Genomic DNA, 27,931 nt, shown 5'->3' on the forward strand with positions numbered 1-27,931 from the left:
TCAGCACTCCACCTTTCCCGTGGGAGTTTGCAAAGCCAGGATAACCTTGAGACCTCAGCTGGTTCGCTGCCAGAAACATTAAAGAAATTCCCTCCTTCCCTCCTTTTCTCTCTCTATCCTCACCTCTCCTGTACACCCCCACACCCCACCGCCCCTCCAGCCCTCCTCCTGATCACCGGGACATTACTCTATTTTTTCCTCCCTGCGCCCCCTTTTCTCTCTCCTCCCCTTCATTTTTAGGCCCCTTTTTGCCTTCTCAGCCTCATCTGATTGTGACTAAGATTAGCCCTTTTTCTCTCTTTCTCCCTCCCTCATTTCCTCTTTTCTCGTCTTCGACAGGAGAGAGAGGGTGGGGGCTCCAGTAAAGTGAAAGAAAGGGCTGTTCACATAATCTCCTGCGTAGATGACTATTATCTGTAGATTGTCGAGCTGCCAATTTCAATTTAGCCAGCCCTGTTATCAGGCCAAAAATAAACGCCTCATTTGAAAAGTGGAAATCAAACTGTCCCGACAAGAGGGATGACTGACGTTGATTGCAAACTAACTGTTTTGGTGGCAGCCTGCACTTTGTGTGGCTTTTGTCTCTTGCTTCTCGCTCCCCCCCCACCTTCTTTGCCTCTCTCCCTATTCTCTCTGTCGGCTTCACGGCTGTCATATTCCTTTAGTGCTGGAAAGGTCAAGTGCTGCTTGCTGCCTGTGAGATCTGAGGGAGCTCAGGGAAATTCAGCTGCCCCCCCCCCTCCACCTCGCTTTGTGGCAACAATGCTTCTCGCTGCGAGCTCCCCTGCGCTGCCACCGGCCAGCGGCGGCAGCAACAGTGGCAGGCCGGGTTGCAGAGGAATGTGTTTATCCCCTGTAGTTAGCTCCCTCCTTTCAAGTTCCCAGCTCCTCCAAGTTGATCTGTTTTCACCGCCGCGCCGCGCAGAAAGGGGCCCCCGTGCTCCCGCAGGATAGCAGCGGGGATCAGCTCTCAATGTTTATGGTCGAGAGAAATGATAAGTAATGAAGACGAGAGGGAGACACAGACTGAGAGGAAGAGACATCAAAGGAAGAGTAATGATTTACATCTTGTGTCCATATTGGAGTACTTTTGCACTCAGTATTCTTTACTCCGGTTACAGTAGATTGTCCTCAGACATGTTGTGTTTTTATTCAGGAGTTCCAAATGGAGGCTTTCATGTGGAGCTAAGATTTTGACAAGGAAACGGAGAGAGTTTACAAACAGGGGCTTTGTAATAGTTTCCCATGACATCACTACTGATGGGGCCTCAAGGGGCTGTGAACCGAATCCTCTTCTCTCAGACACACACACACACACACACACACACAGGTATGACCTCATCACCGCCACATTCCAGGTTTCACCTTGCTGCCCCCCCATCCCCGCCAAAGTCTCTCCCTCTTTAACACCCTATCTGCCCCCTCACCTCCCCTACCGCCACACCCATCTCAGGCTCCATTGTTCCTCATCACAGAGCTTCAGCTTTCAACGAGGAGGAGATGAGCTAACTGCCGCCGCTCGCTCAAAGATCACAGGCCTGTTGGCTACAACTCTCAGCCTCACACTGGTTTCAGCAATCAGTTTCTCTTCTCCACCCACTCAAGCCTGCACGCAGTCACCACTGGGCATAGGATTATGGGAAAGGCCATTGACATGTAAGTGGTTGGGCCGGAGTCAAGTGTTGGCTGCTGCAGTGTTAATTTCAGTGATTTAAAAAGGGCTGGTTCTGCTCGCCACAGCTCCTCAAGGGCCATTAGAGGTGCTACTTTCTTCACAGCGCAGACTAACAATGGAGAGAATGATATCTAGTGTACATAATCTTTATCCATTCAGCAGAGCCACACTGTGCGAACCACTTCTATTCACGCCATCCACTTTTCTACTCAACTTAATCCATATTGGATAACAAATTATTTTCATTCCAACTAGAAGCTTCACCTACTGAGCCAAAATAAACCGACTGCGTCAACATGTCTAACTTTTTGAGAGGCTGATAGCATTATGTTGGATTATCATTAACTTCTCTGTTGAAACTCCACTCAAACTCAATCAAACTTTGCAGGACAACCAAACACAGCAAGATAGAGATTGCAATGTGACCTTAAAGGCCCTGACAAACCAGACCGACGGTCGGCCGTCAGGGAGCATCAGTCAGTCTAGTTTTTGCGGTGTCTCCCGCACCGTTGGCACTAATCTGCCCTGTGTCAGAGTTTTTTCCGCCGATTCAGCATGTTGAATCGGCAGCAGAGCTCGTCGGTGAGAAATCCCTCTGATTCACTGTTCAGCTTAAAGAAATCAGTGCACGAGAAACGGGCGTGAGGAAAGCAAGCCAACGAGTAAAGTCAAGAGGGCATATTCTCATTTTTCATTTTCATCTCATCTGATCATTCCAATACACGGATATTTTCACAACGACATGGCCATCTGGAATGAAGCTAAGTGGTGAGTGAGAGTGGTGTGAAAATGGTAGCCAGACGTCGCGTTATTTCATGTACGAATCATAACAACGGCTTGTATAACCGCCGTCCTCGGTCTTCCGGTTTCCCTTTTTGAATGACAAATACAGACTACCGCGACCTCCTGATATGGAGAGTTATTTCATCTCACACGGGCGCAGAGCGTACATGGTAGTTGGCCGCTGGCTGTGGTCTTTGCGGTGTGTTCGATTGCAACTTTTTGGCCAAGACACAGGCGACGTGAGGCGCTGCAACAGTCAGCCTGCATTGCCGCTAATTCATTGATGTCGGTTTTGTGTGTCTGGGCCTTAACTCTCTGCAGGTTTACTGGTTCACGTGAGATGGAGGTGAGGAGAGTGTTGCATTGTTCCTTTAACTATTATCCTATGGAGAGCATCACAGAGTTCTTGAAGGCAAACATAAACACTCAGCTGTTACTGAGCAGATGCGCTGCTTTACTCCCGAAGGGTCAAAAAAAAAGAAAAGAAATCAAGAACACCAATGACCACAAGCCTTTTCTCTGGATGTAAAGAAGAAAAACACAAAACACCGTACTCTCCCTCCTGCAAAGTATCTAGGGTATGTAAACAAAAGCAGCCAAGAAAGCGGTAATATTATGCCAAGGCCTTGTTTACAATTCTAAAATATTTCCGTGGACAGAGGCGATACCTGTCCTTGCTCTCTTTAGCCAAGTAAGAAGATATTCTCATTTGTTGTTGTGCTATACTGCCTGTGGCTCACTGAGCGTGGATCGCAGGAGGAGCGTGTGTTCCTGGTCTCTCCTCAACCTACTGCATTGTCCTCTGACTTCATTGTTTGGTCGTTCACATTTTTGCTTTCCATTTTATAATGTTGATTTTCCACATGGACAAGTGATTTAAGGTCATTTCAATGTCCAGAACATCTCAGGACTGAACCTGTAACCTCTCAGTTCTGAAGCAGGTCTTTCTAATTTAAAGGCCAACTAACCCGACATGTTCATGGTAGGTCATTGTACCACATTTATTTTTCATAGCAACGAAAGTAGGGTTGAGGTACGGGTAAAGTTAGGCAACTAAAAACAAGTTAGATCAAGATTGTGATTGTGGTGAAATAATTAAGGCTGCAACTAACGATTATTTTCATTGTCGATTAATCTGTTGATTATTTTTTTCGATTACTCAATTAGTTGTTTGGTCTTGAAAATGTCAGAAAATGGAGAAAAATGTTGATCAGTGTTTCCCAAAGCCCAAAATGACGTCCTCAAATGCCTTCTTTTGTCCACAACTCAAAGATATTCAGTTTACTGTCATAGAGGAGTAAAGAAACCAGAAAATATTCACATTTAAGAAGCTGAATCAGATCATTTTTACCTTTTTTTTTCTTTAAACAATTACTCAAACTGATTTATCGATTATCAAAATAGTTGGCGATTAATTTAATAGTTGACAACTAATTGATTAATCTTTGCAGCTCTAATAATGTCAACCATAACTGCAAATATAAGGTATAATACAAACACGGGCTGCTGTTGTCAAAAGATAATGCTTTATATGCCCATTACCACCTTATCCTTTCTTTGTGCCGACTGTCCAACAATAGGAGTGTCAGTTTTTCCTGCATTGGTACTGAATGTTAGGAGGAACGCGCTGTTGCTACTTCACCAGACAATTAGGTGCTCAAGTAACAAAAGACCAAATGTGAATAAACAACTGGGCAACAGACTCAAGTAAAACACCCTGGTGAACGCCCTATACTAAAACACTTTGTTGAAATAATGAAGATTCTTTCAGTTAGTCATATGAGCTGTTTTTAGCCATTGGGAACATATGCCCCATGTTCGAACAAACCACAGCAAAAGCACCGTTTTGAATGCCCCTATGGTAGAGAAAACATGATAAAGTGCCCTCTAGGGTGTCCTTCCATTGGAGAAAACATGATGCAGTGCCAAATAGGCTACCCTATAAGCTAGAAAACCTTCTGCGCGCTGGTGCCCTTTTTATTTTTTCCACCACTGGTACAGAATGCCTCCATTGAATATGAATCACTAATTCAGAACAGTTGCATATATGAATGGAACATGTGGGAGGAGGTGACAGGTCCACATATCATCATGGCTCAAAGTAGTTTAACTCACTAGCCACAGCGAGAGGGGTCAAGGGTTCAGAGAAAGGGCGTCACTGAGGAATCTGGACGCATGTCCCGAAGCAAGGTGCCTTAACAGGATTAAACAGCAGCCTATCAGATCTATTTGGGATAACAACATCTGTCAAATGAACCACTTCACTGGCCGGCCTGATAACTATCCTGCATCCACTTATCTAGAAATCAACCCCCTTGTTGCAAACAGATCAGAAGCCACTTGAAAGGGTTTGCCTTTGGCACAGTAAGATGTAGAAGTGAAGTCGACTCAGGGCTTTGCAGAAGGCAAAGGGCAGGGCAGGGACACGGTTTGGTCAGCCAGAAAAACAGCCTTTTCTCTCTTTGGCCGCATACTGTATTTTCTGCTTCTCCCCCCCCACACACTTGTTGAAGGCAGGTGTCCTCAGCAGGGCAAATCGTGCTTAGCAGGAAGTAAAAAAAACAGTCAAACAGGATTTAGTGATTCGGTGGCCTGTTAAAGGTCAGTGACCAGTGGGACAGACATTAGGGCAATTATTGCAAGCCCCCAGGGACAGTGCTGTAATGTGCAGCCATCATGGCGTGGTAGCTAAAAATGTAACTGCAGGTCACAAGGCCAAAAAAAGATGAGAAGTGGTAAACAAAAATGGATACTTCATACATTTTATTACATTCATGAATTACTGGGGTGGAGAAGTAAAACAGGGTCATGTTTCCCACACATCGGCCAATTACTCCCCCGAGATGGCAGCTAATCCGCAACCGCCCCAGCCAGGCATCTGCCCACCCAGACCCTTCCCTGCTCAACCCTCGACTCTGGGGCCGAAGCTTATGCTAAAAACCTCACTTACAGAACAATATAAAAGCTCCAGTGCCTATGACTTATCCTTGCTCCGACTGAAGTTAGACATCCTGTACGCCCAGCCCCAGACTCCCACTCTCATCTCGCCCATTGCCTTATTTCAGCGCCCTCAGACGCAATTCTAGTCAAATCCCCCGACTCACTCCCTGATCCCCTTTTCCCTCCTTTTCTACCCAATCCCCCTTCTTCTACTGAGTAACTTTAATTGTCCTGGGAAAGTCACGGTTGGTCCGCGGGGCACAAAGCACCAGTTTATAATTAATGTTACAGAGGAGGGATTACAGGAAGCTCTGGGCAGCCTGATCTGAGAGGCTGTGACAGAGAGTGTGTGATCTTCCTGCTTGAGCCAGACTCAGAGGGCTTGTGCATGCATATGTGTGTGTGCAATCCATCAGAACAATGGGGAATCTCCCTTCCTTGCACAGGCTAATTTATGCCTTCATCGCCCGGGCCATCTGCACCATACACCCACATGTGGTACATCCTCTCTCGAAACTGATGCGCTTGAATGTGGGCAACAGGTTTCATTCAGACCTGAGAGCACCGTTTAAGTGATGGGAGAGCGCAGAGGGAGTCTTGTGCTGTCCCTCCCTCTTTTGGGTGTAGGGGAGGTGGAACTGGAGGTGGTGGGTTTAATGGAGGAAGCAGAGGAGGAGGAGGGGTGGGACCAGAGCTCCTGCCAGGCCAGGTGTGAGGCTGGGGGCTATAATGCACATAAAAACATGAAGCATCGCACTCCACCACGCAGAGCTAGGGCATTAATACAAAACCACACATATACAGAGAATGTTCACCGGACTACTGCTCTGCACGAGCAAACAACTGTTTCCTGCTTATTTCCATGAAAACTACTCAGATTGTCAACTTTAGACCTGCGGATCGCTGGTGTCTACCAAAAATCCAGTTAAATGGAAAACAGAGGAACCTGGGTAGATGCTGTTTAAGATGAGAAAGGAAAATAGCGAGCACAATAAAAACTGTAGTGAAATTATTCCAATAGTGATGAAGACGGAGGAGGAAGAGGGGGAGGATCAAGAATCAGCAGGTTCCTATCAGGCCTTGCCCTCTGGCACTAAGACAGGAGCCCGGCTGCCTGTCTTTCATCATCAGCATGCAGGATCAGAGCGTGTCTTACACATCAACTCCTCTGTGTGTATGTGTGTGTGTGTGTGTGTGTGTGTGTACATCTATGTGTGTGTAAAGAGAGGGCACGTAAGGGCCCAGACTGCCTGCAGGGCCCCCCACGCAGATGAGCAGTGGCACAGGAGCGCTTGGCAGAGAAAGGAGGAGTGTGTTCATGAGTGTGTGTGTGTCTGTGCATGCTTGTGTGTGTACTCAGGGGAGAGAACATATGTGTGTGTTTGTGAGTAAGGGAGGGAGGTAAGGAGGGAGTGAGTCAGCCAGCTTGGGCATATTTCGTCTCCTTTCCCCACCCACCCTCCCTTCCTCCTCACCTCTTGTTTTGTTCCCTCATCCCTCCCTCTGCTACTCACTCATTCCCTCCCTCCTTCTATCTGTCCTGCCTCCCTAACACAAACACACACACACACACCCTGCCGCCTCTCATTCTCAGACAGTAGCAGCCGGGGGCCGGGAGCCTGCTGGTGGAGGCTGCATCGATCTTTTCCCAGCTGTGGGGGCGGCTGCAAACACACACACACACAGACACACACACACATCAGATTCCTAACCTTGAAGCGGTGGCGGTGGATGTAAGGGGGCTCTGGGTTCGACCTGGTGTGACTCCCTGAAATCTGGCAGGCTTTCTTTAGCTAACCTCTGGAAGCTCGTCCAAAACCCACGTGTGCACCCACACAAACACTTAAATCGGCCAGGAATACGTGGACGAACATGGACAGACAGCTGCTGATTTGAATGCAATGTGGTCGACTTAACAGGCTGCACATCTGTGAATAATGATGGTTTAGCAAATCTAAACTTGTCGTCCTGTCCATAAAGGTTGGTGAACCTTTTGAGAATTGGTGTATGAGCCAAACTGTGCATTTAGCCTGTATTGTTTATTATTATTTGTTTAGGCTGCACACGTTCGTTTTTTTTTTTATCATTTGCGGTTATGGGCACAGGGGTGTGATTTTCACTTTATTTACCTGTGCACTTGGACGGCGGGATTCAGACAATGAATCTGAGTTAGGCTCGAACATTTTCTGTTGATCTTCACATCACATCACTTCACTTCATCTGCTTTAGTTAATCCAGTACAATTATTGTTTGTAATTCTTTCCATTTAATAAACACCATAAAACGTATCTCCGTATCTCTCTTTCTTGGAACGAGTCACAGCAAAGAGCCTACTTTAGCCTCTTAGCGGCTTTCTGATTGATAGTAGTCGCTACACTTGGTTTCAATGGTTTAACATTTGTGGCTGCCAACACAAGTGGTAACCAAATTTGCAACATACAAGCTGTGATTTTGCAACGCGAGATAATTTCCTCTCGTGCTCATTTTGACACGTTTCACTAATTAGCACAAATGCCATACTTGCGACCCATGCGTGAGCATGTGCGAGCCCTGCAGGACTCGTGAATGTATCTGCAGTTTAGTGAAATGGGCCCCCTTGCAGTTTTAAATAGGATACATCATAATAAACAAAGAATTTTGAATCATATATAAACAATAGGATGAAAATTAGGGCTGCAACTAACGATTATTTTCATTGTTGATAAATCAGTTATTTTCTGGATTAATCAATTAGTTGTTTGGTCTATAAAATGTCAGAAAATGGTGAAAAATGTCGATCAGTGTTTCCCAAAGCCCAAGATGACGTCCTCAAATGTCTTGTTTTGTCCACACAACTGAAAGATATTCAGTTTACGGTCATCGAGGAGTAAAGAAACCAGAAAATATTCACATTTAAGAAGCTGGAATCAGAGAATTTTTACCTTTTTTTTTCTTTCAAAAATGACTCAAGTTGATTATCAAAATAGTTGGCAAATAATTTAATAGTGGACAACTAATCAATTAATCGTTGCAGCTCTAATGGAAATGGAAATACTGATGCTTCAGTATATATTGTACAGTAAAAGGCACCTGTATGAAAGAGTGGTAAGTGAGTGTGTGCAAATGTATGTGTTTAGCTGTCACAAGAGATGATCCATTCAACAAGGCTGCCAAAGTCATCATTTAATCTCTGCAATATGTCCTGTAATGGTTCACCACTTCTCATTCATAGCAAACAGCATAAGAAAAGCATGCTATGGTGGTAATGGTGGGGGACTGGGTTGGGGGGGGGATCTTAATCCTTAGCAAAGCCCCAATCAAAGTGAAAAACATAGGCGAGGGAAAAGACAGGGAGGGGTGGGGGTCTTTAGAAAAAAAAAAGAGGAATGGGGGCACTGATGAAAAGCCAAATATGCGACATTCACAGAAAAGGAGGCCCTTGTTGATGTGCAGACCCTTTGAAGAAGAAGAAAAAAAAGAGCGGAAAGAGGGTGTGTGTGAGGAGGGGGGGTCACTGTATTGAGGCACATTATGTCATGGCAGTCAAAACGGCGTAAAGTTGACAGGATGGGACCCCTGATGACACACACACCCACACACCCACACACACACGCACACGCACACGCACACACAATCATAAGTCTCCCCTCTCACCCCCCTCCTGGCAGTGGAGCATGCAGATTGTGGGAAACAGCGGCTGAGGCACGCGCCAGATAAGATCTTGCCTCTCTGGGCCTCTCTGGAGATGCAAACACGACCCTGTTGGCATGCAGCATCACCCCCCACCCCCCATACACACACACACACACACACACACACACACACACACACACACACACACACACATACACACATCCTCTTTGACCACAACCCCTCACTGACCCAGTACAGCCATGCCACAGAATGTATGTCATCTACTTCCTCTCTTGTCTTTGTTTATGAAATCACTCACCCCACAGACGGCTCCTTTCAGCCATCTTTGCCCCCTCTAGGGCCACCCACTACATGAACTGATGGTTAGTAGTGTGTAACATGCTTCACATAGATAGCATCTATATGTGTTAACAATATCTCATTGCTCTTCAGGACACATATAACCTCTCCCACTCATTAACTACTGCTCTACCGCTTAGATTGTTAATACTGATGCATCAATGCATCAGCAGTGTTGTACTGTTGCAGCTGGTCGAGCTAGTTTTAACTGTTTTATATAGTGTTAGTGTAGTCCAATGGCTAAAACATTTTTGCGAGTTTCTTTTGCTTTCTTTGATCTTTGCTTTTTTTTTGTAAAATATTGGACAATTTTATGTGTTTGAACCTTGAACTATTTTTTCAGTTGAAATGTCTCTTTGGTGGAAATACAGCGTTTTTTAAGCCCTCAAATCCATTGTTGTCAATGTAGACGCGCAATGTAGACACGTGGAAGGAGCTCTCAAAAGCGGGAGCGACGCCGCCGCGGTATCAAGCGCCTATTTTTCAATTCAGTTTTAGTTCAACTTTTGGAAAGCAGCAACACGCACTGCATGTGAATGGAGGAGAAGTTAATCATTTTAGTGCAGGGCTACCCAGAGCTTTATGATCTGTCCCATGGACTATTTAACTTGCTTCACCCTTTACGTCCAAGAACGTCACAACATCCGGTTGAAAGACACAGCCAAATCGAGCAGTAAAGCTACTGTGAGGGATTTACAATGCTGGAAATCTCAAAGCAGCACGGCTGGCGTTTTCCATACGCTTTCAGACACAACATGTGACTATGATGTGACCAAGACATCTAAAATGTTACAAAGGTCCCAAACTATACACTGCTTTTTTTGTGAGGGATCACAATCCAAAATGTGGTATAATCTATACCAATACATTGTATTTTATAAGCTTATCATCTGAAAAGCAGTAACTATAGCTGTCAGATACATGTAGTGGAATATAAAGTACAACATTTCTCTCTGTTGTGGTAGAGTAGAAGTATCTGATAAGACACAGTTTTCACTCTGTTCATCTCAGAGTTCTCCTTCATGTATCTTCAGGTCAGAGGTCAAGGGAGCCCTTTGAAAATGGCCTTGACAGTTTTTCCTCGCCAAAATTTTGCGTAACTTTGGAGCACTATTTAACATTCTTCCCGACAAACTAACCTGACAGGGTTGTGCCAATCGATTCCTTAGGTTTTTAAGTTCCATATACCAGTATTGTCACTCCTCCTTTTATATTATAAAAGGTTGATACTTGACGTCTGTGTATCGATACAATATTGTCACGCAAAATATCGTGATACTATGCTGTATTGATTTTTCCCCCACCCCAATTATTCATAAATATATAACTCTGAAATGTCTGACAAGTATACAAGATTTCACACCCAACCCCCTGTGTGTTTATGTGTTGTATATTATATTCTCTCTGTTTAATATGCAAAAAATTAAGTAAGCATTCTAACTACAAAAAAATAAGAAAGAAAAGAAAATGGAAATAATAAAATTTCAAGTACCTCAACACCCTACTTAAGTTCAGTACCTGAGTAAACGTCCTCAGTTGTTTCCGCCACTAGTAGTAGTGGTAATAGCAGTAATGATAAACATGTTGCTATTTGGACTTGTGTTTCAGTCACTCATTCACACAGAGCGATCCGCAGATTTAACATTTGAGGTGTGACTTGTTTTTATGCCATCAGCTCATCCAACATTCAGAGGGAGCTGATGAAGTCAGTCATCATGATGATGTCATAGCGGTGAAAAGAGGACAGACTGGAGCTGAGTGGGAGAACCTGGTTCCCAGACGATGAGTAAGCTCTGACTGACGGGATAGTCCCTTGTTTACCACATGTTCTGTCTTGATCTGTCCTTTAAAGTAAATCAACAAAATGTGCGAGCTGACAGATTTTACTTCATGTGAAACTGATTAGGTGCACAAGAGCACAGAGTTTGGTGACACGTTTTCTGGGCAGTAAAATGTTGGCTTACATTTGAGTGACTATAATGAAGCTCAGATGAGGTCTGAGATTTCCTCGGTACCATACTTTCCTTTCAGACAGAAATGGTATTGACTTATAATAACCAATAATTTTGTCACGATACAGGAATTTCTAACTTTGATACAATACCTTGAAAAATATCGATATTTGATACCATTTTCAATACCAAAGGGAAAAATTGATACAACATTGACGGCATCAAATTTTAGATTTTTATTAAAAGATAAATAGCTTTGTGTGTGTGTTAACTCGCTGTCGGAGAGAAGAGAGAGCAGGAAGCGCAGCTGGTACTCGTGTATCGATACTACGGAAAATGAGGATGGAAACAGTTTCAAATATTCAAAATTGATTTGTACTTCGATATTTTTGACAACAATAATAACCAATAATCACAGAGAGAAGCTATTTCTCAGTGCAAGGCCAATTTAGAGTACAAGACTCAGTAGTCAGACAAAAGGATAATAGTTCTACATGAAATAATGACATTGATTAAGCTTAATACAACATGCAGTAACATCTTGTTTGTCTATCAAAGTAAATATGCTCAGTATTAAACTACACTCACAGGAGGGAGTGGTTGTTTTTCTGGTGAACTTCTAGTGAAGAGGTCCTTGTTGTGCCGTCTGTGTTAACCAGAGCTGTTTACACATTTGTGCCTGCAACTGCATCTGAAGAAATTTTCAAAATCGGTCAAACCGTTTTTCTTATCATACTATATCTAGTCTTTGAGCACATGACTACTGTGAATATCCTCCATTATTTTAGGAAAAAACAGTAGTGCCATGTGCCCAAAGATTTAATAAAGTATTATAAAACAAAATGGCTGTATCTCAGAAACTTTAAGGAGCACAAGTATTTGGTATCTATGAACTCATAACAAGGTCAATATCAAAGATATGCACATGTATACAGTGTAAAAAATGCCATATGGAAAACATTTAACCCTCTAACACTAAATATCCACTCCTGCTTTTATAGATTAGAATTTTACAGTACAACCTTTAATGCACATTTTTCTAATATATACATATCATCTGTCACTATCAATACAAATCCTACACGCTGTACATAGACATGTATACATGTACAAATGGTACATAATCATTCAGTCCATGTATATCCATTCAGTATTTATTTCTTTGCTCTATTTGTATTGTGTACAACTTAAAAAACACTTGACTTGTATATAAATGTTTCTTATTTCTTATTATATTGTTGGTCATTGGTGCTATATTATATTTATATAATATTTTTGCAACAGCTATTTTTTCACTACCTGTGTACATCAGTCCTGTCTATTCTTTACCTTTGTTGTCCTTGTCCCTATCTGTTATTTCTATTTCTATGTAAGTACATTGAGAGAAATGCAAAAAAACAGAGTCAAATTCCCTATATGTGCACACGTATTTGGTAAATAAATCTAATTCTGACTTTGACTATTAATAAAAGTGAGATTTTTAATGTGATCTAAAAATTTCAAAGTTGTGCTGTCACAGTACTTACTGAAAGTATGTCCACACCAGATTTCAGAAGTCTTAAGATCAATCAGAATGTTCTGGCATTTTTCCTTGTCACACTAAATATAGTCTTTAAGCAAAGACTCAACAAAGTGGAGTGAGGCTATTCTTAAAACTCCTGTCAAAATGGTCGTACGTGAAAGGAATCCATTATTTATGGGAAAATAAACTGTACATCCTCACACATGCAACCTTATGTTCACATGCGAGTCTGTACTAACATGCTGCCACACACTCCTCTTATACAAACTTCACAGTTGTCCCTATAAACACAGTCCGACATACACACATTCACTCATGTGTTCAAACCAGCGTAATCAGCTTGCACACGCGGCACATCCGCCAGACTCCCGGTGCTAACATATCCAACCTCTTCCCTTCCCACAAGCCAAATATTTGCTCTTGTTCAGATATGGACCTGAATGATGGGGCAACATTTCAGCAGTTTGTTTTTGCCCTCCGTCTCTTTCATTCTAATACGCTCCTTTGCCTGTGGCGAACTACACCCTACCAGCATTGGCACTGCATCAAAAACAGCCTCCTCAGGGGGTGCAGGGGGTGAAAATAAGACTTCAAATAGCGTTTGGAGCTTATGAAGATATTATTTATTTGTTCTTAGGGCATTATTGTTATATTGCCTCTCTTTTTGACTGCGACGGCTTGTTAATTGATAGCGCATCATGCTGCTGCTTGTGTTGGTGTTCTCTCTTAGGGTCTATTTGGATCAACCGCATTTTGGATGGGGTCTAAACAGGGTGTTCAGATCTGTTCTGATTGTGCTGTGTGAGTCATCATTTGATCGGGTCTTTCTATTTTGAAAATTATTGCATGCACCTGTGAAGACCTCCGAACACCTGCTAAGTGACATGAAAAGGAACTCAATCAGCCTGTGATGTATCAGGACAATGAGTGCATAAACTATGGCCTCTGGCTGGTAATAAACACTATAATGCAAACAACCACAGATGTAGTCCAAACCTATATCGTCACAAAAAAACATCACTTTACACTTTGTTTCCTGTTAGGGTGCTTTCACAAGACATAGTCACATTTTGCTAGTCCGAATCAGAGTGAAATTGATACTTTTGGTTTGTTTTCTATTTAGTCTGGTTCAGTTTCACAGTGCACAAATTAAAGCGCACCAAATAAAAAAATTAAGTTGCAGAGAGGCGTGTACGAAGGAGCAAATTTATCTTTTTTGTCTTGAGAGCTGCCACTTCTATGCAGGGAATCGCAGACTTTGATATAGTTCTGTCGAAGTGTTTTCACTTTGACTCAGCACTGATCTACTTTGAATCACTTCTACCCCAGTTTATGTCGACTAGCCTTACGAACGTCTGTATTTTTTTTAACTTTATTTAGCATATTTTGCATGTTCTCTTCATCCCAGATGTCAAGCAAACATCTGACTACTGCAGAAGTTCATGTCATTTATGTTAACCTGTCGTTTACCTGTGTCCATCTCCACAAATGCCCGTGCAGGCAGCCCGTAATTCCTTGTGTTTTGGTTCGCTTGGAAACGTCCGAGACCACCTCTCGCAAGCAGTCTCGGTCCGGTTGTTTTGGTTTGCACCAGAGTACTATTACTGCGTTCACAACTGCCCAAACAAACCGCACCAAATGTTGGCTTGTGAAAGCGTCCTTAAAGTCACAAATGTGTGTTCAGTATCAACGATGAAACTTTACAAACTGTTAAATGGTAAAGCAACCTCCATCTGAGAAGATCAAGATTATGTGCTGCTTCACCAGCTTCATCATGTATTAAATGGACTTTAAAATGGACTGCCTTTGTCTTTCCACATTTGTTATGATTCAATCTGTATACTACACATCTTAAGAGTTAAGATGAAGATACAAATCATATTCTTTGAATTTGAGGTGTCAAGATTTTAGCACAAAACCGGCTAAAGAGGCTAAGTAAGGGAATGGGGCAATGGAGAGTCGAGGGGTGGATGGCGGGGTCATCTGAGCTGTCGCAGTAGATGGACCCTCACCCCCCCGACACGAACACACACCCCGCCCTTTCTCTAGGCCCCCGTACGGTAATTGGGCCCTCACATCAAACAGGCTTCATTAGAAGGACTCCAGGAACTGCTAATCCCCTGCCTTCACACACAGGGGGGAGAACTGTTTTGTGGTGCATGGCGTCCGCCACGCCGAACAAAACATCTTGAGGAAACATCAAAGCCCTCCTCATCCGCGTCCCTGAAACTAAAGACTCATATATGTGTGTGTGTGTGTGTGTTATGCGTTCGCCTTCGCAGCGCCATTGCTATCTGCTCATGGGCAGACTTTTTTTTTTGCCTGCAAGTCATCTGGAAACAAAAGAGCACTTCGGCTGCCTCTAAAAACATCAGACATCAGTGGGAAACAGTCGCCACTCGGGTACAATGGGGCCACCGTGATGCCCCGACTCGCCGTTTGGGTGGGGCCCCATCAATACACACATGAACACTCACTTTCTCTAACTGACACACTCCTGTGCACACATTAACTCTCACACGCACACGAAATGAAATGACTTAATGTGACAAACAAAAGATGAGATTAACAGTTCTGTTTTTATCTTTAATGTCTGCCGTGGAAATTGCCCCGTAGCATATAAAGTTAATTACTCTCAAAAGCAATTGAAAAACACGCACACGCTTCACGTCATGTCAGGACAGATGTTTGACTGTCAAACAGGGGATTAACATAGGTACACACACGGTGTGTAGATTTACAGAAATACACTTTAGGTTAACGTTTACAATGCCGTAACAGATGGTCAGACGCAACCTGATGTCTGTCACAGCAGAAAGTGATGCCCTCATTAAAAATGATTTGATACCTGACATGCAAACGTGCAGGTGATCTGAAACCAGCTTGCAGCTCCTCTGAATGACGATGGAACAGAGCCCACCGCCATCATATCATTCATTCTCTTTTATTAGCACGCTAAGCTGTTCGGCAGCTGTGCTCCTGATGCCTCCATTGACAAAAACACACACAAAAACTGGCAAAAGATGAGAGGCACTCAACTACTAAACCACACCTAGACCACAGCGTCACACAGAAACAAGTTTTCTCTCTCTCACACACACACACACACACACACACACACACACACACACACACACACACCTAAACTCAAATGTTCATTCCCACCCATCCCTTCCTATCTCCACTGACCCGGCTCATCAGTCCAGCTGACCTCTCTAGCCTCGGACACACACACACAGACAGGCTGAGGATGTGCTGACAGGGAAGAGACTGCCGGCTCTTAATTAGCAGGAAGTTGCGGTGTCAAGGTGTCACAGGCGTGTCGTGCGGAATAGCAGTGCTCGTCCGTCCCCCTATTGATTCCCTCCGGGAACGCTTTGTTGTCGCTTTCCCAGCATCAAACGCCCACCTGCCATTCACCGCCTGGACCGCAGCCGTTTTCCTCCCCGCTGTGTTTGGATTCTCTCGTAAATGAGAAACACAGCCATTTAGAGACTCAGATGTTCTAATTTTGACCTCACGCTTGAAAGCTGGAAGAAGAGGAAGGGGGGGGGAAAGGAGAGGGGACATCCTAATTGGCAATTTGGGATCCTCCATAGCGGATGGGCACTCGAGTAAGAAATGATTTGGCCTGTCTACTTTCATCTTCCCGTCGTCTCCTCATGCCACCTCCCTCCACCCCAGGTTTCTCTTGCAACCATTTCTTTTCCTACTTGTCACGTCTTTAACTCCAGCGCTTGCACACACACACTAACACGCACACTCAATCATGAGCGTGTACGGGTGGTCCGCGTGTCTGTTGGCGGGGGCCAGCCGGGGCAGCTTTGCAGAGCAACTCTTCCCAGGCTGCGTTGTAATTGTCAAGGAGGGCGACCTTGGCTTCCTTTTAAAATCCCGCCGAGCAGAACATTTATTTAAGGAAGCACTGGGGGTCTGGATGGGAGGAGGAGGGGGGCGACAGGACGGACCCATGGCCACAACATCAAAGAATGAACTAGACAAGGTAGGACAGAAGGGAGAGGGAAAGTGACAGACAGGGAACCACAAGACCACATTCCTAATTTTTTTTCCGTTCTGGATTGTTATTATACATTTCATGGAGATTAGTCCCGTCTTGCTCATAATCAACTGAACTAAATGGATTGCCACAGCGAAGAATTAAGGGACGAGATGGTGTTGGTGCCACGGTGGCATGACTGTATATGTGATGAAGAAAGAAACAGGGGGCAAACAAATTTGTAAAATTTAGACAATATAGAGAGGCAAAGTCCCGCTCCTTCCGGTGGAGCACCATGGGACCTTGTTTCGGAAAAAATATGAATGGTAGTTAATTCAGAGAGACAAATATTTTTTGAATCCCGTTTGAATTGCACCAGGAATCACACCTATGATGTTTGAGTCAAGAAAGACACAGTTTGTTGAAAGACTGTTGAAGTATCAGACGTAATTATGTCTTTAGAAAGACTACACACCCAAAAGTTGCGTAGTGACGTCTCTCTCGCTGAAGCTACGATGCCTGTGTGTTTTATACTGGGATGTACTCACACCAGTAACGGTCTGGCTCGTTCTTTCGCTTCCTGGCTGATAAAAAGACTAGGAATCGCTGGATAAAACACATCAGGTAAGGTAACGTTTCATCTGTACGTGGAACATAGTAAAGTTAGCTAGCTAGCTAGTGTTGGTGACATATATTGTGCTAGACAAGAGATGTAAATCACTGAGTGTTTTCACACAAAACTAAATGATGCAACGACAAACAGACTTTCTTGACTTGTAAAATTATCATTATTTAAATTGACAAACATCATGTCTACAGAACATGTGTGATTCATGGCGCAATTCAAATGGGGTCAAAAATATATTTGTCTTTCTCCGTTGACTACCGTACATGTTTTTTTTCCAGAATAAGGGGGTCCACCGGACGGACCGATGAATTATGTGCATTAGACTGAACAAAATAGCAGGTAACCCTCAAAAACTCTATCTGAAGTGGACATTTGCTTCTTAATTGTGGTACAAGTAGCTGTGTGTTCTAAACTATTCATGGCAATTATACAATGGCTATACAGTTACTTTGACAGAAATGTATTGATGTTTTACATTATGTTTAAACCATCTTTAATGATGACAATGAGACTAAGGAATTAGAGGAAATAAACATGTGTTAATGTGTTATGATTCAGGGGCTTTGTGTCAGTGTGTCAGTGTGTCATTAATGTTTGTGCGCTGGCCAGGTGTAGGTCGGTAAAACAGACGCCTGTCCTCAGCTTGGTGGCTCGTCTCTCTACCTGTGTGTCACTGACTGATTCTGTCTGACAAGCCAAGTGTGGCTAAGAAAGGGTTAAACGCTGGTGCATGAGGCAAACACATGTTAAGACTCACACACACGCAGGGCATATGCGAACACAGACACCCACTCCCTGTCTTCTATAAGTCCATATTGTTTGCGAGCGCCATGGGTGGAACCTTCCCCTCTCTCTCTCTCTCTCTTTCTCTTTCTCCCTCTCCCTCTCTCTCTCCCTCCCTCCTCTCTCTGAGTGCCGATGCTCGGTCGGCCGCAGGGCTGAGGAATGTGTGAGAGCCATGTGTCAAATCCCCAGACTGTGGGAAAGTGCTGCTCTCTGCTGAACTCCCTCCTCTCTCCCCTCCCACCCTCCCTCGCTCTCTCGTTTCGTTGGACCGTTCTCCAGGCGAGCGCCCTGCCCCGCTCCAACCCTGTGCGAGTGTGTGTGCATGCGAGTGTGTGTGCGCGTGCCTGCCTGCCTCACAGCACACAGGAAGTGAGCGGAGAGAGTCTGCCAGCGGAGCTCCGCCTGGAACTGCCGCTTCCTGCAGACAGTTTCTATGCCAACACCAAGCCCTCCGCAACACACACACACACACTCACACGGGCAACCTCCTCAACTCGTCGTCAGGAACAGCCAAGACGCCCCGAGAAGGAGGGAGGCTGCTCTTTCTCTGTATGTTTATCTCTGTATCCCGTCTCCCCCTCTCTGCCTCTTCCTCTCAAACACAAACACTGACATCTTCTCTCTCTGCTTTCATTGCTTTGAGGATCCGGAGCCGCGGATACACTCTCAGTTTCTCTGATGCTTGCCAACAAGCCAGATAATGTGCTACAAATAACAAATTGTTCAGCATAAAATCATAAATCTCCCCTGCATCAAGTGCACACGTCCGCCGGCCCTCTTAGTAGACAGTTCACTTTGCAAACACAACATTTGCACATTAGACCCAAAAACTCCGATGTTGTGTCTGCACACTTAGCTTACAGCCTGTCTGGTCACTCTTCTGTGAAGACATGACTTCTTCATTCTTATTCCTTTTCTTCAGGCTTTTCTTCAGATGCTGGTCTGCATACTGTCAGTAAAATATTCTACTGCGACCCTCCCTCCCCTTTCTGATCTGTATTTAGACTTTATATCTGTTGTATCTTTAGTATTGTTTTGTGTGGTCCTCTGTCTGTAACTCTTTGTTGTGGGGCTGCACAATTTTCATCGTCATCGTGATGTCCACTTGCTTGCGAAAGATTGCGATACTGCCCAATCGGGCCAGCGCTCGGAAAAGTGTGCAGACGAGCGACGTTAAGCTTTGCTTATATTCGCGTGAGGCACCGTGGCGCAGGCCTCCACAAATGGCGAGCGCACTACGAGCATGCACAAAGGCGTTCATGCTTAACGCATTGTTCGTGGCAAAACGCCATCGACCAAACTCCTCAATGCCGGGGAGGAATTGTAATTCACTGTAAACTCATATCTAATATTCATGGACATACTTTATTGTCATTATAAAATCCCTGTAAAGAAAGGAGTCAGGTATTAAATGTATTATAATGAAACAAAGGTTGAAAGGTTTAATATCCTGTAAGCAATCTGATTTGTCTGGCAAAATATTTACTCATATGAAGATCTCCTGCTTCTAAAGCTTTTAAAAACGAATCAACCGTCTTTCTGTTTCATTATTTTATTCCTTAATTTGAGTTATTGGCTCTTATCTTACTGTGGCAGTCATATCTGAAAAGCCCCGCGCGCTTAGTTACAAAAAATCTGAAATGCACGACCAAGCGCTGCAACAGCTTACGGAGCCTTCCCGCTTTACTCACAATACGTGATGATGTCATTCTTGGCTCACGCACTCTCGTGCCGGGGACACTACGGCGAGTATAAACCCGGCTTCACTGCGTCTGCTCCACACTGAGACTTCACTCTGATCTGGCTGTGTCTGTCTTCATGTGGTGCGCTCTACTTGCACAAAAACAGGCAGGCTTGTTTACTTCATAGATGAAATGGCGGTCAACCCTAAAACAACATACGAATTGAAATGCCAAAGAACATTAATTGCGTATTGCGTTTTTTAGAGAAAAACATACGACTGGGTTGAGAATGTTGTTATAAGAGTAGTGTAGCTCCTTTGGGGAACAGCTCAGTGCGTACTGTGTGCGTAGCAAGTGTGTGGTTGAGCAAGAGAGAGAGAGAGAGAGAGAGAGAGAGTGACAGTGGATGTGATCAGAGCAGACAGGTGTTGGTGATCGGAGCAGAGAAGAAATTAGTAGTCAAGTTGTTACGTTGTAGTATATTTACAGTGTAGGTTTCAGCTTGTCCATGAATAAACACTGCAGCTCCTCAATACCCAAGTTAAGATGCTCAGGGATTTTATGAGTTATTTGAAAGAGTCAGTAGAAAACGGCACTTTAAAATGCAACTATCATTCTTTCTTTTTTTATTGGTGCATTTTGTGTTCAGTTCAATGTACAATTTGTTCAATAAAAGAATGTCATTGTTTGAATTCAACAAGCAATTTAATGTATTTTAGCAGTATACTGAAAGTACACACTTTAATGTCTGTTTATTTATTGCAAGTAATACCGTTATCGGTATTATACGGTATTCAACGATATTTTCCTCATATCATGCAGCCCTACTTTGTTGCTGCTCTTGGTTACATTTCCTACACTTTTAATCTTCAGTGGTTGTACCTTGATAAATAATGGTTAATATAATGTATTCAAGATGATATGAAGGCTATTATGGAAAAATGTTCTTACGCATGTAAGATAGATGCAATGTATAATAACCAAAATACCAAATATCTGCCACGTTCTGGTCTCTCACTATGAGGTCTGGTCATTTGCATGTCATGGTTTTACTTTTGAATCTATTTAGATTCTCTTTGTAAAGATATTTCCTCTCAGTTATTCTTGTTTTTGGTGCATGAGGTGAGGAAGTGAAAGTTGTATTTTAAGCTGATATTGCGTGCAGTGTGAACACCGTCTGCCTTTCCTGGAAATCCAGATTTATCAGTACTTGTTCACTACATCGACACACAGTCTGTTTTTCCTTGTTTTGGTTTGTCTGTGTTTTTGTCTCTTTCTCTGGTCAGCAGATTTCACAGAGCGATGTGTCTGTCAATCATCCTGAGCTCCTCCGCAACAGGGCCTAAAAATACACTCCTCCTCACACCTGCCGTGCTTCACCCGGCCCACCCACATGTCATAAAACACGTCTGCTGAGACACACGCTCGCTCTCTCTCTCTCAGACACACTGTACTGATGACATAAGCAGTCTTCAGCCCTCCTGATCCGTCTTCCAGCTGGAGGAAGACGAGCAGATCTGCTGTTTCCTGTCAGTGACATCTAGAGTGTCGCAAAAATAAAGTTGACCTCTGGTCAGCTCCCACTTTGGCCCCTAAGATCTACATATCAGTCATGTGGGACACGTCCCCACTTGCCTGAGGTGACCCCAACATGGTCGCTACACCTTTTCAGCAGCTAACAAGCCAGTTATAATATCCGTAATATTTCCTCTTTGTGCCTTTTTGTGCTCCGCCTATTAGTAACACCACAACTATTCGGGAACAAAAAGACAGCTGTATTTCTGTTAAGCTGCAAACGATGTGCCCACTCTCTAAAGCCTGTTTTCCAGAACACAATAAATGAAACACACCATCAAGTGGATGAAATATTGGTAAACGTATTCAGGCCTGTTAATGGAGGCCTTTTCCTCACTATGTCTGCACAATCACCATCACTGAGCACTCACCCACTCACTCACACACACACACACATACACACACACACACACACACACACACACATACAGCTATCCTGAGTGCGAGCCAGGCGCCAAGAGCAGATCCACAGTTCGTCCAAATCTCCCTTCTCCACATCAACGCACAGACCGCGCCAAATACCCCCACAGAAATAAAATACAAATATCCCTGGGAGAGAAAGAGAGAGAGACAGGAGGAAGAATAATGTGTGTACGTTATACCACTGCAAGTCCAAGGATGGGTGCAATTTAACTGAGCCAGCGGGGAGGATAAGTGGCCAAGGGTTTCACACACACACACCCACACACACACACACAACACACACACACACACACACACACACACACACACACACACACACACACACACACACACACACACACACACACACACACACACACACACACACACACACACACACACACACACAGCCCTGGCTCTCTCTGCTGGTTGAATAAGCAGTCTCTGTGCCATATTGGTTTGGGCCTCCCCCTCCTGTGTTAGACCTTGTTAGCCTGCCAGCCCTCAGTCTCATTCCCACACTCCCATATCTGGCTCTGTGGCTGGCGCTGGGATTCCCCATCATCATGGACACACACACACACACACACACACACACACATATACACTTCCATCACAATCAACTCGGGGTGGTCATTTGCTTTTTATTTGACCCTTTTCTTCACCCACTCATTCCTAACTGTGATCGCCCGTCTCTGCAGTCTTTTCCCACACACGCTGTCTCATCCCATTACTCTTGTTTCTTTGTTCAAGCTACACGTTTGCATTACAGCGAGACAAGGTTATAGAGATGGACAGAGTTATGGGTCTCTTTGTGTTTTTTTGAAGTTAAAGGGATAGTGTGGGTGTATTGAAGGGGTTGTATGAGGTACTTATCCATAGTCAGTATATTACCTACAGTAGATGACGGTTGTCGCGCCCCCAGCTTGGTGAAGCAGACAGGAGTACCAGCACGGGAGCAAAGCAATACAGTGCTGTGGACGGGGACAGCAGAAAAAACACATTTTAGCCACCTAAAAGAAAGGCTCATATAAAAACAAGACCGAGTATATGCCTTGGGCGCGTATGGTCTGTGAATTTGTGGATAAATTGTTATATAAATAGTCTGTGGTCAAGTCTATAATGTTAAATCCAGCGGTGCATGTCCACCAGGTCCAAAGAGGATACTAAAAGACACACTGCTCCACTCAACTGGCCGTTCAAGCGGTGATGTACCCTATCGTGTAAAGCACCTTATTTCGTCTAACCAATCCACCAAAATCTACTTCTGATTTTTTTTTAGCGACAAATAGGCTATGCCACTGCTGAATCTTGTTTTATTTTAGAACTAGATCGCCTAGTTTGACAGCTTGGTCCAAGTTTCGTGAGCCTGATGCGCTGGACTGGCTCATTTGCATAATGGACTGTTCCCCGCTTTTCATTTTGAAAGAGCAACAACCAATGAGGAAACTCCAACACTCGGTTGACCAATCGTGTAACTTCATCACTCAGTCAGTCAGTCACTGACAGACTTTTGCGTTTGTAGGGCTGGCCCTCTGCGGTCCAGTCAAAGATCTATATCTGTTTAAGTGTTCGCTATATTTAAAATATTCTCCAACAGGGAACTGAACTGAAACGTATCTATGCTGTTTTTGTCGACGGAGTCTGCTGGCTTTGGAGAGAGCATAGATAAGCTTCACTTTCAGTTCAGTTCCCCGTCGGAAAGGGCTGTCTGACGGCAAGATAAAGCGGTGAAAATATTCTAAATATAGCATACGCAGGTGAGACTTTCTTTTAGGTGGCTAAAATATGTTTTGCTGACGGCCCCGTCCACAGCACTGTATTGCTTTGCTTGCATGCGGTAACCTCTGTCTGCTTCTCCAAACTGGGGGTGTCTTCTACTGAATGTAATACACTGACTATAGATAAGTAACTCATGCAACACCACTTCAAACCACCCTAACTATCCCTTTAATGTGTTCAGAGATAATCTGTGGTGAGGTTGCAGTATGCATGCCGTGCCCACATCAGTAATGGAGTGTTAAATATCAATGAAACCGCACTATTTTCATGTTTTATTGTCAACTCCCCATTTGACAATTAATTTCCTCTATGAATGCCAAACATACTGCAGTTGCTGCTGTAGTAAAGACATAAAGCACATCCCTCCTGGTCCCTTCCTGGAGATTTGACTAGGGAAAGAGCTTCACCAGGTGCTCAGGACAGCAAATGTAAAAGCTTTCTTGAGAGGAGCAGTACGGGCTGAATCACTATCAGTAAGCCATAAAAAGCAGCAAAATTGACATTTTTATGAATGTGTCATGATATATTACTTGAAGAGACTATCAATGCAGTTCATCTGTTATCTCTGATGGATCGATTAGTGATATAAACTGACTTTAGGTTGCACTGTTGGGAGAAATAATTGTATGTGCAGACAGAAATGCACTGCAAACCAGTATTTTATTTTTATAGTTGTGAGGCAGCGTTGCATTGTTAGAGGTTTAATGACCAGTGAATAATCGCAGTCGTTTTCCTTCTACTCCCTCCACTCCCGTACTGAACAGTACGCACTGACTCTATGTACTCAGTGATAAGACTCTACACACCCAACATACTGCTGAATGAGATGACAACTTCTACTCATACCAACCACTGCTGGCCTTACTGGCAATGAAGCAAAATGCCTGTTAGTCAATCTCTGTGTGGGACATGTTTGTGGTTTTGAAAATCAAGAAAATGGACACTGCTTGTAGGGGTCACGGTTACTCATGTTTTCCCATTAAATCTGCAGTAGGCAGAATGTTTTTGGCATCATTGGAGAAATATGTCATAACCTTTCAGCATATCAAGTGTTCTGAGAGAAAACTATACCTCTGCTCCTCCTCATGGCTCTGTTTTCAGGCTTTAAAAAAAGACTTTGGCCAATCACAGGTCATTTCAGAGAGAGAGAGCAGTCCAATTGAGCGTTCCTATTGGCTGTGCTCCAGCTGGTGGGCGGTGCATGATATTTCCTCAACTGTTCTCAACATGGATGCCAGGTCACAAACTTCCTCATTTTACAGCTAAACAGTACACTACAAGATGTTTCTGAAAACATTTGAGGCAAGAAATAGTCATTACAGTAACAGAATATTGATTCATATTTGATCAGCGCTGCCTAGTTTGACCGTTTGATCAGAGTTTGCGAGTGATTGACTTGTGGCCCTCATAGACGGAAGCTGGATGGCAGAGTCCAGATCAGCTCTGATTGGTTGTTTTCCTCCGGTCTGTGAAATCTTGCAGAAGCCATTAGGAGGACAGGAGGACACAGAGGCACATGATTATTTTCAGATTACCTGTCTCTATGCACTACTGTCAGGATATAGTGACCATTTCATAAAAATAACCTTTTAATAATATTTGATCCATTTCTACCCACTGCTGCTTTAAAGATCCAAACTGCTGGTGTGGTTACACATCTACAGGAGGCTGAGGAAATAAGACTTTATCATTTCTGCTAAGAAACAACAGTAGAAATATGTCTGTAGGAGTATTACACACTTTACTTCTCAGAACTATATTGGGCAAGCTGGGAGGATCGATCACAGAAGAACAGAAACCACGTGCACTCTGTCAGTATAGCAGCTTGTTTCATCATTGTCCACAAGCTTCAACCGCACTGAGCTAATGAATTAAGGAAGGTGTGAATAACATAAAATATCTATATTTACATGACCCTTTTTAGACAGTCTCCTGCCTACTAAACAAACACTAAAACATAATCATCTTTAAAGGGTAAAACTTGCACTGCAGGCTCCATTAAAGCTCACTTAGCCGTACCGCCAGAGGAAGTGCGGCTTTATAGTGCCGCGAGGGTCGCGAGAGGGCAGAAGATTTATAACCAGCAAAGGGCTGGACATGCTCAAACACCAGTAAATAATCTGAAGAACAGTGTTTAAACAATCTCAGTTTCCGCTGCTATCCATTAATTGGACATTAAATCATGACATCATAGAAATAGCTGAGATATTTCAACTTAAAAATCTACTTGGGGGAGGCAGGTGAGGTCTGTGTGGGCAGAAACTTTTTTTTTTTCCTTGGAGCTGAGGTCATGCTGGTTATGTGAAGATGAGGTCAAGGAAACAGGAGAGTTATAGCTGGTGATGCACTGTTTTATATGGTTTGAAGTTACCACTATAATGTCAAGGCAGCAGACCGATTTAGCTGCGATTCATAGTATTCATTGGAATAGTTATTGTGCAGTTAAAGCTGAGCTGACAGCTATGATAGACGTTGCAAGTGGAAATATCTAATAATTTAAGAAGGGTGGCGTGGCGGAGAAGGCGGCACTGAGGAGAAGCAGAGAGGGGAGGAGGTGCTGGAGGAGAGGGGTATAAGGGAGGCACCGCAGACATCTTATCAGCGCTGCGAGCTGCGAGTGATCTAAGTGGGCCGAGAGGGGAGAGGAGGGCCTCTGTTGTGCCCTGTGATCCAAGACTGTGCTTTATGGCATGCTCCAGATCTCTATCAGTGTGGGAAAAGACTGAGCGGCCAGAGGAACTGTGCGTGTGTGTGTGTGTGTGCGCACACGTTTGTTTGGTTTGCGCACAGTTTCTGCCAGTAAAGCAATCAAGAGGGCAGCGGCTTGTGTGTGCATGCATTTGAAGTGTGTATGCGGGGTGTAGTTTCTTAGTTTCTGCCACTAAAGCAATCAAGAGGGCAGCGGCTTGTGTGTGCATGCATTTGAAGTGTGTATGCGGGGTGTAGTTTCTAAGTTTCTGCCACTAAAGCAATCAAGAGGGCAGCGGCTTGTATGTTTAGAGTGTGTGTGAGTGTGTGTGCGTGTGTGTGTGCTTGGCTGCTGTGGAGCCTGATAAGGACTATAAACATCATCCAACAGCAGACGGGCAGGTTCACCCACACTCGACGATAAGACAGAACTTTGACCCCTCACAAGTCTAACCGACCATTTAATTCACACACACACACAGCGTTAATATCAAGCCATAAAGAAAAATATGCTTCTGTGTGTCGCAATTAAATCTAACGTCACTGCCATTCCATCGCTTAAAACATGTCGCTCACGGAGAGCTCCAGTCACATGAACGCCTTGTCACCAGATGGCTGTAAAACAGACTGATCACTCATTAGTAATGTCCTGTGCTAAGGGCTCCAGACTATTAGTGATCTTTATGCCTGTTGGCTTTAATTGCCATCAAAGGATGCTCACACACGGCATGATTTCACTGAGCGAGGCCTCCTACAGGCAACAAAAAACTATGAGTTCACGAGGTCCTCTCTAGATGCCAGCTGAGTGAGGCAGACGCTATCGTGCTTCAATAAACCTGCAGTGGGGTCGCGGGGCGGCGAGGCCACGCCTAAATCTGTGGCAGGTTTAGCTATTAGTTGAGTCACAGATGAGTTCATAAGAGAGGCGCACTCCAGGGGGTGACTGGGTAAATCACGCTCCGTTTCACCAATGCATTCGGCTTTACGCTGACGCCACACACACCCAGACGCATGCAGACACCAGACTCCACGGTGACACACTCCATCAGGGCCACTGTGAGTCACCTGTGTAGCCTGGTAGACAAGCAGCCTGAGGCGAGGCGACACGAGATGTGTGTGTGTGTGTGTGTGTGAGTGTGTGTGTGCTGCCTGTCTGGCTCCAGTGATATCATCATTAGGAGACAGCGAGGGCCGAGCCGTCTGATGGACGGCACACTCCGCTCCCCTTCTGATCCAGCCACCTCTCACCAGAAATGACCATCATCCCACTACTTCATAAAATAACGACAGAACAAAGAAATGGATGACGGGGAGGGAGTAGCAGGGGAGCAGAGGGAGGTATGGATGGTGTATAAGCAGCCAGGTCGTGGCCTCGTGTTACGCCAGCCTCTAGACACGTCCATTGGGAGGAGACCTGGCCCTGCGTTTGGCAATCAGCAGCCACTTACACACTAAACTAGGAGTGGACACGGACATTAAACAACCATTACATCAATAGTATGGATGGGACACACTTTAAAGGTGTACTTATCATCTGCTTTATGACC

The 27,931-nt window shown here is 44.2% G+C and overlaps 1 long non-coding RNA gene across 1 annotated transcript in view; it reads right to left on the minus strand.

Annotated features, from left to right (window-relative positions):
- Positions 1-22,806: 22,806 nt before the first annotated feature.
- Positions 22,807-27,931, minus strand: part of LOC141768192 (uncharacterized) — a 38,115-nt gene continuing 32,990 nt past the window's right edge. Inside the window, exon 3 of the long non-coding RNA XR_012594009.1 lies at positions 22,807-22,888. This is a non-coding gene — a long non-coding RNA (uncharacterized LOC141768192). The remainder of the gene's footprint in view (positions 22,889-27,931) is intronic.

The sequence above is a fragment of the Sebastes fasciatus genome, chromosome 5 (genome assembly GCF_043250625.1).
Source record: "Sebastes fasciatus isolate fSebFas1 chromosome 5, fSebFas1.pri, whole genome shotgun sequence".
Classification (NCBI taxonomy): domain Eukaryota; kingdom Metazoa; phylum Chordata; class Actinopteri; order Perciformes; family Sebastidae; genus Sebastes; species Sebastes fasciatus.